Below are 15,480 nucleotides of genomic sequence, written 5' to 3' on the forward strand. Positions count from 1 at the left end.
ATGCACCAGGCCGGTGATAGCAAAACCCACAAAGGGATTAGCTCCTGCAATCAGTTCTGCTGGGGTCAGGGTTAGTGAGCAGGGAAACTATCCAGGCTCATTAACAAAGCACCAGAGAACCACAGGTGTTTTGAGAAGCAATCAGCCCCATGCTAGAGAAAAGGGTGTGGTCTCTAGGCCAAGAAGGCAGCCACAAACCTACAGCATTCCTGAATCCTTGAGGAGAAGCAGACCTGTGCAAGCCTGGATTTAGAAGGCAGAGACCAGCACTTCCCAAAACAAGCAGGTAGAAGACATCAGAGCTAAAGCCTGAATATGAGATGGAAATGCCAGAAGAAATGTCAGTAGAGGATATTGAGATGGAGCCTGAGGAATTAGGCATGTTTTAGGGCATGATCACAGAGTGAAGTCTGAGGGAAGTAAAAGCTGTTCCTGATAATGTGGTATTGCCTCACAAAACAAAGTAACAAAGAAATTAAGAATGACTGCTTCTGATTAACTAAGGGTAACAGAAGAGTTAAGAAGCCCATGCTCCAGAGGCAAGCGGTTTAAAGTTGCCATATTTTTCCTTGAACTGTAAAGTGAATAAGCATTGAGAGGTTTTTATTGTTTGTATGTTTAAATGGCATTATAGTATAAAGCCAGAAAATAAAGTCATCTTAAAATTCACTCTAAACACCTATACTGGACCTTTTTATTTTGATGCAGACACCCCTCTACCCTCCATGCCTCATTCAACCACTCGGCTGAGGCTTGGATGACCCAGGTCAGGGCTCAGGCTACTCCAGTCCAGGTCTTACCCAGTCACATAGCAACTTTAGTGGTGGCAGTTTGGTGATTTGGTGCCCCAAACTGGTAGTAGTGGATACTGCATTCAAAATGGATTACTCCCTGTGTGAAGAGAGAAATTGCTGGACTCAATTAATTGCTGCAGTTTCCAAAGAACTTTCCAGTGGATTACAAATTTTGGATTGGAAACTGGTTTTGGAAAAAAGACTGCTTAAATTGCCTGTGCTTGGATTACAATCTGGATCAGGAAAAAGGCTTTATTGGAGCCTCATCTCAAGTGGAGAGTGTCCAGAGGAGCAACGGAGTGTTCCAGTCCAGTGAGGAGGTGGCAGTGTTTGTGGACAGAGGTGCAGCAAAGCCAGTCAGAGGGACCAGTAGAGGAGTCCAGTGGAGCTGAAGCCCAGTCTAAAACCCAAGACACAGACTCACCAGTAAAGCAGGTAAAGGGTACCAAGGCTCACTGATGCAGGATAGGGTGGGTTTTATCACAGCTGATCTGATCAACAAGGCTAAGAATCTTGTGTGAAGTATCGCACGTGGTTTGGTTGTCTTTTGTTTATACCCTAGTGTATCCGGATGGATCCAGCCCAGCTTAACGTGTGGAGTGAGACGGAGAGGCAGGGAGCTAGCCAGATTGCTCAAGAAACTATAAACGCTCAGACGAAGCTGTGGTGAGCACAGGAGAAGGCGCAGCAGGAACACCATGCACAGAAGATACAGTTGCTTTGGGACCAGGTCAAGGCAGTGACTCAGCTGGTACAGCGCTCCTGTACAGTGAGTGGCACGGACGCGAGAAGCACCAGTCCGGTAGGCGCTCTAGTGATGTAGCCGATTAAGCTTTATAAGCTAGGCCCAGAGGACGATTTAGAAGACTTTCTAATTGCATCTGAAAAAATAGTAGTTGCCTCTGGGTGGCCTATGGAACTATGGCCCTTGAGATTAATACCTTGCTTGTCGGGCAAAACACTTGAGGCCTAAAGTTCTTTAAGTCCTGACCAAGCAGCGCAATATAGTGTCATCAAAGAAACACTCCTGAACTATGCTGGTTGTATCCCTGAACATTGTAGGATGGAATTTAGGGGGGGATAAAATTAAATAAGTGCAAGAATCCTAAAGCGCTGGCCCAATGCCTTAGGCATTTGTGTGAACAGTGGCTTGCACCCCACTCTGTATGTGTGCCTGCAGTGATGGGCAAGCTCATTAGGGAGCAATCTGTAGAAGCCTGAAGTAGAGACCTTAGGGGACACATTTCCTATGAGGGGAGAATTTTTGAACCTCCATCTATTAGGGAAAGGAAACCATGAGGAGAAAAGAGCTGCTACACATGACTATGATAGTTTGAAGGGGGGACTTCAAGATAGCTGGAAGCCCTGGGTGCCGGGGGAGGTGCTTCAGAGGTTTCCTGAGTGGGCCTAAGAGCAAAGCCAGGATCCTACTCTTAAACCAGTATGGCAGAGTTGGAGAACATGAGGGGGCGCAACCCTCTGCTACAGTTGTGGGGTGATTTACTATAAAAAATTAGTAAAGCTTCCACCAAAGGCAAAAGATGGCATAGGCTGGTGGTTCCCAGCAGATGGAGATGTACATTGATCCCAGGAGGGGACATAGGACAGTATCCCACACCATGCAGAAAGCCTTGCAGGGGGTATACTGGCCCACCATGATTAAAGATGTGCAGGAATGGGCACAAGAGTGTGGGCCCTGTATGAAGACAAGTGCAAGGGAAGTAGAGGCACGTGCTAGGAAAATTAGTCCCAGGGAAGCAGGCCCTATTCCCTCAGAGGTCAGAATGGTAGGGATAGGAGTCCAAAATAAGAACATAAAGATGGAGGAAGAGCCAGTCTTAAGATGCTGTGTCTTTCTAAAAATGCTAAGTTACCTTATAGAGCCATAGTTAGCAGCAGGTTGTGACCTGTCTAGTACTAAGGAGGTGGTCATTCCCGCAGGGGCAAGGTGCCTGATCCTCACTGACCTGCAGGTGGCAATACCTAGAGGATACTATAACCGTATTGCATCGCAGTCAGGTCTTGCGACCAGGTATGGCTTACACATAGGGGCAGGGGTCATTGACTTGGACTACCGAGGAGCCCTAAAAATCCTCAGGTTCAATTTGGGACATTCAAATTACAAGGTGAGGCAGGGGGACAGGATTGCCCAACTGATATGTGAGAAAATTTGTTTCCCTACAATTAGTGAAGAACTACTATCTGAGCATACTGAGAGGAGGAGCAGGGTATGTGGTCCACTAATGAATTTGTAGAATATGAGGAAGGGTCCCTGAGCCATGAAACCTGTTCCCGGGTAGGAGAGCAGGATAGGCCTAGGATCAGGATAGCATCTAGGATAAGAATAAGTCAGGTTTTAAGGGGGTAAATATGTGACAGAGAGAGTCCTGTCAGGCTGGAAGAAACCCTGCAGTGCTCTAAACCTACCCCTAGGAGCAGACATGTTAGAGAAACTGCCTGCAGAATTTTTCCCCAGTGAAAGGCAACCCAAAAGTGACCCGATTATTCTTGCTAGTTCTAGTGTAGGGAATGCTAAAGGCAAAGAACTATAGGTACCAGCATGCACCAGGCAGGAAACCCACAAAGGGATTAGCTTCTGCAATCAACTCTGCTGGGATCAGGGTTAGTGAGCAGGGAAGCTATCCAGGCTCATTAGCAAAGCACCAGAGAACCACAGGTGTTCTGAAAGGCAATCAGCCCCATGCTATAGAAAAGGGTGTGGTCTCTAGGCCAAGGAGGCAACCACAAACAGCATTCCTGAATCCTTGAGGAGAAGCTGACCTGTGCAAGCCCGGATTCAGAAGGCAGAGACCAGCACGTTCCAAAACAAGCAGGTAGAAGAGCTCAAGCCTCTAATCTTTCTTCTGAAGGTACTGAATATGAGATGGAAATGCCAGTAGAGGATATTGAAATGGAGCCTGAGGAATTAGGCATGTTTTAGAGCATGATCACAGAGTGAAGTCTGAGGGAATTAAAAGCTGTTTCTGATAATGTGGTATTGCCTCACAAAACAAAATAACAAAGAAATTAAGAATAACTGCTTCTGATTAACTAAGGGTAACAGAAGAGTTAAGGGCTAATTACACCCTGAGAATTGCTCCAGAGGCAAGCGGTTTAAAGTTGCCATATTTTTCCTTGAACTATAAAGTAAATAAGCTTGGTGGGCTAACAGGTTGTTTAGCCACCCATTGAGAGTTTTTTTTGTTTGTATGTTTAAATGGCACTACGGTATAAAGCCAGAAAATAAAGTCATCTTAAAATTCACACCTGTACTGGACCTTTTTATTTTGATGCAGACACCCCACTACCCTCCATGCCTCATTCAACCACTCAAATATAAGAAACGGGGTGAATTTGAAACAATTCAGCAAGAAGAGTGATAAGGAAAAATATTACAACACAAGAAACCACTCTAGATAATGCTTATAAATTATGCAATGGAGATGGTATAATTAGGTCTACAAAAATTTTTATGCTCAGAATCATGGAGGGGTAACTGGGGAGAACCCCAGAAAGTACCACCTCACCGTTCAATCATCGTATGTGAAAAGGTAGACAGCAGATTACATCATGTCTTTTAAAGATGTAAACTATAAGAAGCCCAAAAGGGCTAAAAAGTTATTTTATAAAGTGTACGTCTGGTTATTTGAAAGAACTCAGTAAATTTATCTTTTAGCTTGCAGGTTCCGACGTGCATGTTTCGTTCCTGCCTCAGGGAACCAATGATAGTATGTAGAAAACACTCATGCGGTAGGCATCAAAGATTCTGGAAAATGCAAAAATGAAATGAATTAATGCTTTATTCATTCTAAAAGTTAAAACAAGTCTAATTTATACTATGTTAATACAGCTCTCGGCTATAAAGGAAGGGACTCACCAAAAATAACACCTCTCTCACGTGAAAAACGGAGAACATTTCTCACAGCTTGTTTCTTTAGAATATTACCAAGGTGGAAAAGCCGCCATGAATTTAAAGGCCTCCAGAGTGTCACCACGTATACGACGTTACGTGGTGATGCAACCAATCACTCGAGGGCAAATGAATGCCGTATTATGAGTGATGAAAACTTTAAAGGGGAACTGCAAAAGCTGATACAGCAGAAAATTAGAAGCCTCCAGCGTAAACATGACAAAAAATGCATGATTATTAGATCAACCACTGGAGAGGAGGGAAACCCAAATATGAAAAATAATATAGATATATAAAAATAGTGTGACTGCGAAAAATATATTTAGGACAACATACTGCACTGAAAAATTTGAAAGACAAAAATAAAAGTAAAAAATAAAAAATCATTACAAAAAAGCATTACAAGAAGGCACGCCACTCGATCTCGCTATTGAGACCCTTCGGATGTAAGGTATCTAATTTAAAGATCCAATTTTGTTCTCTGGCGTATAGTCTCGCTTTCAGATTACCTCCCCGAGGTAGAAAAGGGACTTCCAGGATATAAAACCGCAGCGATGTCAACTGATGATTTTCTGTTACCCAATGGTGGGTGAGAGGTGCTTCCATAACTTTAGTAGAGATCCTGCTGAGATGTTCCCCAATACATACTCGAATGCTTCTGGTGGTATGTCCTATATATAGCAGCTGGCAAGGGCATTGTACAACGTATACCACTCCACTTGTACAACAATTGGTAGATGTCATATTTGTACGTTTATAAACCCATGCAGATACATTGATTTGAGAGAGGTACACTGTACTGGCAGATTTCAAGATTAAACAGATTATTAATTCCCATTGGGGCATTTTACAACACCATGCCATTTTTCAAGAACTTCCGCGTTTTGCTTATTCTCGGAGTCGTAATCTGAACCAATGTTTGACAAGATCTCAATTCCAGTAAGTGAGTAGCTCTTTGAGATCACCTGGAGGGATTCATTCCCCTTGTTCTACATGTAAAATCTGCCAGTACAGTGTACCTCTCTCTCTTAAATCAATGTACCTGCATGGGTTTATAAACGTACAAATATGACATCTACCAATTGTTGTACAAGTGGAGTAGTATATGTTGTACAATGCCTTTGCCAGCTGCTATATATAAGACATACCACCAGAAGCATTCAAGTACGTATTGGGGAACATCTCAGCAGGATCTCTACTAAAGTTATGGAAGCCCCTCTCATCCACCATTGGGTAACAGAAAATCATCAGTTGACATCGCTGCGGTTTTCTATCCTGGAAGTCCCTTTTCTACCCCGGGGAGATAATCTGAAAGTGAGACTATATGCCAGAGAACAAAATTGGATCTTTTAAATTAGATACCTTATATCCGAATGGTCTCAATAGCGAGATAGAGTGGCGTGCCTTCTTGTAATGATTTTTTATTTTTTTACTTTTATTTTTTGTCTTCCAAGTTTTTCAGTGCAGTATGTTGTCCTAAATATATATTTTTCGCAGTCACACTATTTTTATATTTCTATATTATTTTTCATATTTGGGTTTCCCTCCTCTCCAGTGGTTGATCTAATAATCCCGCATCTTTTTGTACATGTTTACGCTGGAGGCTTCTAATTTTCTACTGTATTGCAGTTCCCCTTTAAAGTTTTCATCCCTCATAATACGGCATTCATTTGCCCTCTAGTGATTGGTTGCATCACCACGTAACGTCGCATACGTGGTGACACTCCGGAGGCCTTTAAATTCATGGCGGCTTTTCCGCCTTGGTAATATTCTAAAGAAACAAGCTGTGAGACATGTTCTCCGTTTTTCACGTGAGACAGGTGTTATTTTTGGTGAGTCCCTTCCTTTATAGCCGAGAGCTGTATTAACATAGTATAAATTAGACTTGTTTTAACTTTTAGAATGAATAAAGCATTAATTCATTTAATTTTTGCATTTTCCAGAATCTTTGATGTCCATCGCATGAGTGTTTTCTACATACTATCGTTGGTTCCCTGAGGCAGGAATGAAACGTGCACGTTGGAACCTGCAAGCTAAAAGATAAGTTTGCTGAGTTCTTTCAAATAACCAGACGTACACTTTTTAAAAGAACTTTTTAGCCCTTTTGGGCTAAAAGACATGATGTAAAAGACATGATGTAATCTGCTGTCTACCTTTTCACATGCAGTGAGGTGGTACTTTCTGGGGTTCTCCCCAATTACCCCCTCCATGATTCTGAGCATAAAAATTTTTGTAGACCTAATTATACCATCTCCATTGCATAATTGGGGAGGGTTATTGGGGTGGGCAGACTTGGTGGGCCGTGGCCCTTATCTGCCGTCTATTTCTATGTTTCTAATTTATAAGCATTATCTAGAGTGGTTTTTGTGTTGTAGTTTCATTCAACCACTCGGCTGAGGCTTGGATGACCCAGGTCAGGGCTCGGGCTACTCCAGTCCAGGTCTTACCCGGTCACAATATCACATACAGAAATAAAAAACAGCTTCAGAAAGCTGATATTAACACATGGAAATCCATACTACCTAGTTTTGGTGTGGCTTGGGCTGAGATTCAGCCAGCGGCGGGCAGTGATGTGACTGCCTACTGCTGGCGTTCAACCAGTACTTTCAATGCGGGGCTATTTTCAGTGACTGGCATTGAATATCTGGGTCTTTCATTGCCAGCTATTGCATGGATGGTTAAGGTGACATTCAGACTTAATCGGTCATGGCTTAGAAGACAAAGATAGGTCTTCTTTTATGCAGCTTTATTTCCCATTAAGTCGATTTAAGTTCAGAATTCAGATTTAAGCAGTCGCATTCCCCAGAACACCCCCAGAATGCCCCCATTTTCTCCTTTTTTGTGGTGCTAACCAGGCATTTTCAGCAGATATAACTGATGAAATGCTTCTGAAAATGACTGGTTAGTCACCGAGACACCAGTTAACAGTCTGAGGCTGTTCCCAGCCAGTTAACTCTTGCTAAATAATAATAATAATAATAACTTTATTTTTGTATACCGCCATACCCCGAAGAGTTCTAGGCAGTTCAGATTAGTTAAACAGAGATTACAAGTGGTTACATATCAAATTGATCATAGAGTTGCGAACAGCAAGGAGCGAAGTGGGGGGAGAGGAGGGAGAAGGGGGAGGGGAGTAGATCAGGACGGGGGAGGAGGAGGGTAGAAAAGGGGCATTAAGGGTCTTGGTCTCGGAATAGGTGAGTTTTGAGTAATTTTCTAAAGTCGAGGTAGTTGTAGGCCTGGAGGACCATTTGGGCTAGCCAAGGGTTTAGTTTGGCGGCTTGGAAGGCGTAGGTTTTGTCAAGGAATTTTTTTGAGTGGCATAGTTTTAGGGAGGGGAAGGCGAAGAGTTGAATTTTTCGGGAGTTCTTATAGTTGTGGTTAAGGGTGAAGTGAGGGGTGATATAGCTTGGGGATAAACCAAATATTGTTTTGTAGCAAAAACAGGCGAATTTGAATATGATTCTGGATTCTAGTGGGAGCCAGTGGAGTTTGTGGTAGAAAGGGGTGATATGGTCAGTATACATCTATCCCTCATTTCAAAAGGAAGTACACACATATGGAAAAAGAGATCCATTTTGGGTTTACGTCTGCTCAACAGTATTTATTGAAGGTCTTGTTTTGGTCAGGGCTTTACATGAGGAATTGGATGAAGTGATTTACCCATGTAATTGATCCTTTCAAGAAAGGCTCCTGAGGCAGGTCCTATTGGCCGAAATACGTGCGTGTCAAGCCACTGCACATACTTTTACATTTCATGAATAAACTGCACACCAACATTACAACGTATCTCCACTGTGGTTTGTTCATGGCCATTTATTAAGAACATAAGAGTAGCCTTACTGGGTCAGACCAATGGTCCCTCAAGCCCAGTGGTCTCAAACTCGTGGTCCAGAGGCCAAATGTAACCCACCAGGTACTATTTTGAGGCCCTCGGTATATTTATCAGAATCTCAAAAGTAAAAAAAAAAACGTTTCTTGATCATATGTCTCTTTAGCTATAAATTACAATAATATTATTAAGACTTAGCCACAAAGATTTATAAACTATAGAGTTTTACCTCATGCAAAATTTTATCATTTCTTTAATAAGACATTAATTATTTTTCTGAGGCCCTCCAAGTACCTACAAATCCAAAATGTGGTCCTTCAAAGGGTTTGAGTTTGAGACCACTGATCTAGCCCAATATCCCATATTCATGGAGACCAAGATCCTGGCAAAAACCCAAATAGCAGCAGCATTCCATGGTCAACACTAGTCTCTTACAGAGTGATTTTCGATGCTGTAGATAAAGATCAAATGATTGCCTATTTTGTTGCTCTTTCACTTTCAAAATTACCAACCAGTTTCACATTTACTTTTCATTTCAATAATTTTGAAAAAGCTGTCTTTGACCAACTCACTGCCTTCCTAAAGAAGATCCAATCACAGCAATCTAGTTTTTGGGCAGGTTAAAGCTCAGAAACCTCTCTGCTTTCCTTCATTACAATAACAACAACAATGTACATAGTAGATGACGGCAGATAAAGACCCGAAAGGTCCATTCAGTCTGCAGAAACCTTACCCACTCTTTAAATTACTGATTCAATTTTTAAAAAATTTCTTCTTCTTAGCTTTCTGGGCAAGAATCGAAAGCTCTGCCCGGCACCATGCTTGGGTTCCATCTACTGAAGTCTGCATCAAAGCTCACTCCAGCCCATCTAAACCATCCCAGCCATTGAAGCTCTCCCAGCCCATCCTCAACCAAACGGCCATATACGGACACAGATCGTGCAAGTCTGCCCAGTACTAGCCTTGGTTTATTTATTATTTCTATAGCACTACCAGATGCACGCAGTGCTGTACATTGTACACCCAAGAGACAGTTCTTGTTCAGAAGAGCTTACAAACTAATTGTGACAGACACACAGGACAAAGTTGAGAATTCATAGCCACCCAATTCCAGGAGGGAGAATTTTGAACTTACATCCCAAAGCAGCATGGAATTTTGCCGTTCTTGATTCTACTCGCTGAAATCGGCACTGCAGATCCATAATGTATCAGGATGGAGATGTTAGCAATCCAGAACCGGCCCCAAAATTTAGCCACTCTGGGGAATTACACTAATCAATCTAACAATTTTTGGTTTGGTTGCACTGCACCAAACTTCCACATGCCAGGGACAGTAATTAAAAGAGTGAGAAGGCAAACATATAAGGCAAGTGATTCTGATGTTGGCAAGGTCCAAGCAAGCAGACAGCTGGCACACGAGTGGAACACTCTTCATGCTTAGTAAAACCACAGACTCACTCTGACCCAACCTGGGCTTCCAAGGATCACCAGGTATGACAGGATATGTGCAAGCTCTGCCTTAAACCCATTTCTTGATACTGGGAAAGAGATAGGGATCTCACTGCTGGGCTGCACAGGGACAGCTATGGACACACTTGGCACTGGCTGGCCTTATTACTACTGAGTCCTTGGAATGAACTTAAGATGTCTATAAGGGCTCTGTTACAGTCCAACTTGACCTCAATGTGGCCACAGATCTTGTAAATCATATACTGCTGTCAAAAAACTAGAAGAACTGGCCTGGAGGGTACAGTCTTTAGCTGGTTTGAATCACACCTGCCCAAGAGATCATTCCAAGTTATGCAGGATTCCCAACTTTCCCAAGCCAAGATCTTTTTTCCATTGCATACTTCAGGGTTCCATCTTGGCACCAATGCAATTTGATTTTGATTTTTTTTACTCTTCTTTTCACTCTTATTTAGAACTTCGTTGTTAGTACATTTTCCTATGTTGATGGTATTCAAATATTGTCTTCTCTGGACTTAACTCCTGTCTTGACTCATTTTTAATTTGGCTTGAGGAGCATGGATTAAAATTTAGTCCTCATAAATGCATGGTTATTAGGTTTACAAGCCCAGATACTAATTCCACTCTGGCTCTCGCTATTCCTTATAACCCTCTTACTGTAACTGAAAAGTCAAGATAGGTGTTCACATAGATTCACATTAGCCTTTAATGGACAGAGCTCAGTCACCATCTTCTGTATCTATTCTGCTGTACTGAAGAAAATTACAACGGTTATGTTTCTGTTGGATACCAAAAACCTTCAATATCTCAAGAATGTTTTGCTTTTCATGCACCTGGACTGTTAAAATGCTGGTGGAGGGAACAAGATGGCGGCGGCATGAGCAGTCAGAATTGGAGTTCCATCCTACCTTGCTGTTTGCTGCTGGAAATACTTTTAGAATATGCCCCATACTAAACTCAAGGGCGTTCTCCGGATAGACCCCTCTAAGCCCAGGCAATTGTCAATGGACCAATTTCTGATGAGCTCGCCGGTTATTACAGGGGAGGGGGACTTTGCCCATTGTAGCTTTGTCAGAGGGAGCCGCCGGAGACTTGGGCCTTGAAATATCTTTATCCCCCCCCCCTGCAGCTCAATCACTGCCAAATCTAGCGCAGGACGGCGCGGGGCGTGAGAGTGCCAAGGTTGAGATGAGCCTGGTGTTAACACGACAAGGGGGTTCCCGTGCAGACCAGGGGTTCCCATGCAGACCAGGACACTGAGATAATATCAGAAGGAACAGAGGGACTCAACTCCTCAGCAGTGACTTTGGAAAACATTTGGAAGGCACTGCAGAGGCTGGAAACCGCAGCGACAAAATCAGCTGAAGACTTATCTATAGTCATGAGTAAATTGGATGATTTAACACATCAGTACAAAAATTTCAACTTGAAACTAATACAAAATTTGAACAAGTTAATAAATATTTCTTCTTTACAAACTCTATCTACTACTATGGGTGTGGAATGGGCACCTCCATCCCAAGCACCATTCACCCTTGCCACACCACTTATAACTCAGAGTATGAATGGGCAAAACCACTGACCCTCAAGGCTTGCATTGAAAAATGCTGGTGTAGAAGGACTGAGGCTGAGATAAGCACTAAGGAATGACACGGGATTGTTTCCCACGATTCCCATTCTACTTCTACACCTTGCACTGGTCCCCATAGTCCATTTAGAATTAAGTCCAGAATTGCATTTCCTCTCGTATTTTCCTTGACAAGTTGTTCCAGGAAACAATCGCCTACAGCATCCAGGAACTTGGTCTCCCTACTGCAGCCGGAGGTGCCTAGGTTCCATTCTATCCCCGGATAATTGAAGTTGCCCTTGATAACTGCATTGCCTCCCTTGCAGTTGCATTTAATCTCATTCGTCATTTTCCATCAGTTTCTTCAGACTGCCCTGGGGGTCAATAGTAGATGCCGATCTTCGTTTCCGTTCTATTTGTTCGTGGAATTTTGGCCCATAGAGACTCTACCTTATTTTTCATTTCCAGTGTGTTCTCTCTAGTAGATTCAATTCCCTCTTTGATGTATAGTGCAATACCCCCACCTTTTTGACCTACTCTCTCTGTGTGTGAATCAATAGTAAAAGAAGCACTTTATCTTGGGATTTTTCTATTTTAAACTTAAGCTGCTAAATCTTTTCTCTCAAGCTGTTGTTTATGTTAAATTGGATGTTTCAAGTAGAGATTGACACGGTGACAGAATTCATAACCGTGGGAAATTATCCCATGTCATTCGTTAGTGCCTATCTCAGCCTCAGTCCTTCTACACCAGCATTTTTCAATGCAAGCCTTGAGGGTCAGTGGTTTTGCCCATTCATACTCTGATTCTTCCCTCTTCCCTTAAAGAATGACATGGGGATGGCTACCTGTGGTTATCCACAGGGACAGAAACTGTGATGAATTCTGCCACCCTGTCATTCTCTAGTTTCAAGCCATTTCTTGGAACTACAGCTGTCCAAGTCACACCTGGATTTCCACAACCAAGCATGGGATCATGTAACACATACTAACCTGAGCAATAGGGTCTATGCTTAGTTGTTGCCGTCTGGACACTTGAAAGCTGTTTTTGACGGTTCTCATGACCCTTTTAGTATATTTCAGTGGAGGACTAGCCTACTCGTTAGTGCAACAGCCTGGGGAACTGGGTTCAAATGGCTCTGCAGCTCTTTGTGACTCTGAGCAAGTGTCGAGGCGAGGTGTGGCGAGGGTGAATGGCGCTTGGGACGGAGGTGCCCATTCCCCACCCTCTTCTCCCCCCTGTCCTGCACATGACCTCCTTTCCCTTCCCCCGTACCTCTTTAATTTTCCCAGCACGAGCAGCATTACGAACTTGATGCCCGTGTCATGGCGGCTCTCCCTCTGATGTCGCTTCCTAGGTGTAGGACTCAAAAGTGATGTCGGAGAAAGCTGGCACCAATGCAGGCAGCGAATTAGTGGTATTGCTCACCCTGGGAAAATTAAAGCGGGAAGGGAAGGGGTGCATGTGCACAGCAGGGGGCATCAGGAAAGAGTAGGGTGTTGAGAAGAGAATGGGTGCCAGCACCCCCACCAAGGTGGCACCTACCCCTCCACCCTCTTTACTAAACCACCACAAATCACTTAACCCTTCATTGCCCCAGGTACAAAATAAATACATTTCCTGTATATATGATATAAACCGTTTCAATTGTAACCGCAGAAAGCTGGTATACCAAGTTCCTTTCCCTTTATATGTTTTTGGATGTTCCAGTGCAATCTAAACTAAACTAAATCTTAGGTTTGTATACTGCATCATCTCCACATTCATAGAGCTCGGCACGGTTTACAGGAGAAGGGATAGAAAGGAACTACAATGAAGGGTTAGAGGTCCAGGTATGAAGAGTTTTAGAGGGCTTAGAATGTCGGGGATGGAGTAAGTATCAGATTTTTGAGAATAGCCAGGTCTTCAGATGTTTGCGGAAAAGTTGGAGAGAGCTCAGGTTCCGAAGAGGGGAGGAAAGGTTGTTGTTTGAAGGATTAAATCATGGATGCCAGTGCTTTGTGATTGCTCTGGGACACGATACAGTCTCACCTGCCCTGCCATTGGCTTTGATACAGAATGAGGGGCTGAGCCAAGAGCCATGTTTCCTTCCCTTCGTCATGCTCACAGAGTTGTTGAACAGATAATTATGTACAAGGGAATGTCACCCACTCGGCCCTGCACAACATTATGATAGTGACAGTAATGATAATAACAATGTAATTTGCCTGACTGATTTGAAATGTGCCATAATTACTGCTTGATTACAATATTCCCAGTCCTTTCCGCAAACCGCACATTCATTTATAACTCCCTGAAGAATGGTGGGCTTCTGGTATTTTTTCTTCACATTTAACTCACCCGACCTGCAGGATTTACTGACTTTGTCTTTTTTTTTTTTTTTTCTTGCTGTCTCTAGATTGTTGTTTGGGTCTTATACTGCCACCTGCCTTTGTACATACCTTCTGGACTATTTGTCACTGACCTTTCATCCTTCTTAGCAATATTTCAGCATCTTTATGTGATTGTTTTACCGGTTAATTTATTTTTTATTTGTTTTATTTATTTATACATTAATTATAGCCTCCGTGATAGACTCGTGTTGCCATCGTGTTCACCCAACGCCGTAAATAGAACAGCAAAAGGGCCCATCAGCCTTCCCCCACCCCACCCCACCCCCCAACATCAATTCTGACATCAGAGAGGAAGTTCCGGGCCATTTAGGCAGCAATTGACTGGCCCGGAACTTCTTCTCTGACGTCAGAATTTTTTTTTTTGTAAATCTTTATTGATTTTTAAACTTTAATAGTGCAATACAAATGAAAAAACAGAAAAACTGCACAAAAACACACTATTAACGATACAATTATCACATTAAACAATTATTTTCTCCCCTACTTATCTTAATTATTAAAACAATAATACATATAATATGATTTCAATATTATAATGAAATAATTTAACTCTTCAAAATACATTACCCATCCCCCACTATCTACCCTCCCTGGATGTGCAAGGAATCTAAAGAAAAAGGAAGAAAGAAACATAACCCTAATTATAATGCAATAAAATTTGTCAATGGACTCCATACCTCACTAAAGGACTTATTATTCCCCAAACGTTCCGCCATCATCCTTTCATACTTGTACATGGTACACACAGTTACCCACCAAAAAGTAAAATTAATCCTATCATGGTTTTTCCAATTATGAGTAATCAATTGAACCCCTATTCCTGTCAAGATCAGAAAAAGTACGGTAAATGAAAAATCCTTATTGTTAAAGGTCACAGAAATGTGTGAGCAATGGAACCCTCTACATTTGTCTTGGTGGGGGAGAGTTCAAACGGTCAAAATGATGATTTTGCCTGTGGTTTGTTACCAAATGGGCATGTTACCAGTTTATTTTCAAGGGTCCTTTTACAAAAAGCTAAATAGTATTCTGACATCAGAATTGATGTCGGGGAGAAGGTTAGTGGACCCGAAGCTTCTGTTGTCCAGTTTACAGCGTCGGGAAGCAGGGAAAGCTCAGAACTTGGCGGCGATGGCTTGGGGGAGGCAGGGAGAAAGAAAGAAAGGGGAAAGGGGCAGGGAGAGAGGAAGAAAAAGTTGGGGGAGGGAATGAGGTCTGGAGGAGAGAAAGCATACAGGAGGCTGAAAGACGGGAAGAAATATTGGATGCACAGTCAGAAGAAGAAAGTGCAACCAGAGACTCCTGAAATCACCAGACAACAAAGGTAGGAAAAATGATTTTATTTTCAATTCAGTGATCAAAATTTGTCCGTTTTGAGAATTTATATCTGCTGTCTATATTTTGCGCTATGGCCCCCTTTTATTAAACCGCAATAACGGTTTTTAGCATAGGGAGCATATGAGCGTCGAGAGCAGGGGTAGGGAACTCCGTCCCTCGAGAGCTGTATTCCAGTTGGGTTTTC

The 15,480-nt window shown here is 42.6% G+C and overlaps 1 protein-coding gene across 8 annotated transcripts in view; it reads left to right on the top strand.

Annotated features, from left to right (window-relative positions):
- Positions 1-207: 207 nt before the first annotated feature.
- The window catches only part of LOC117347790 (galactosylgalactosylxylosylprotein 3-beta-glucuronosyltransferase 1), a 160,479-nt gene continuing 145,206 nt past the window's right edge, over positions 208-15,480 (top strand). For 4 of the 8 annotated variants that reach the window (XM_033919169.1, XM_033919164.1, XM_033919168.1 and 1 more), the window contains exons 1-2: positions 208-1,229; positions 1,357-3,664. The gene's annotated coding sequence lies outside the window, so the exon portion shown is untranslated. Of the gene's footprint in view, positions 1,230-1,356; positions 3,665-15,480 lie in introns of those variants that run through there. The other 4 variants (XM_033919165.1, XM_033919166.1, XM_033919170.1 and 1 more) reach the window with 4 other exon arrangements.

Source organism: Geotrypetes seraphini, chromosome 13 (assembly GCF_902459505.1).
Source record: "Geotrypetes seraphini chromosome 13, aGeoSer1.1, whole genome shotgun sequence".
NCBI lineage: Eukaryota > Metazoa > Chordata > Amphibia > Gymnophiona > Dermophiidae > Geotrypetes > Geotrypetes seraphini.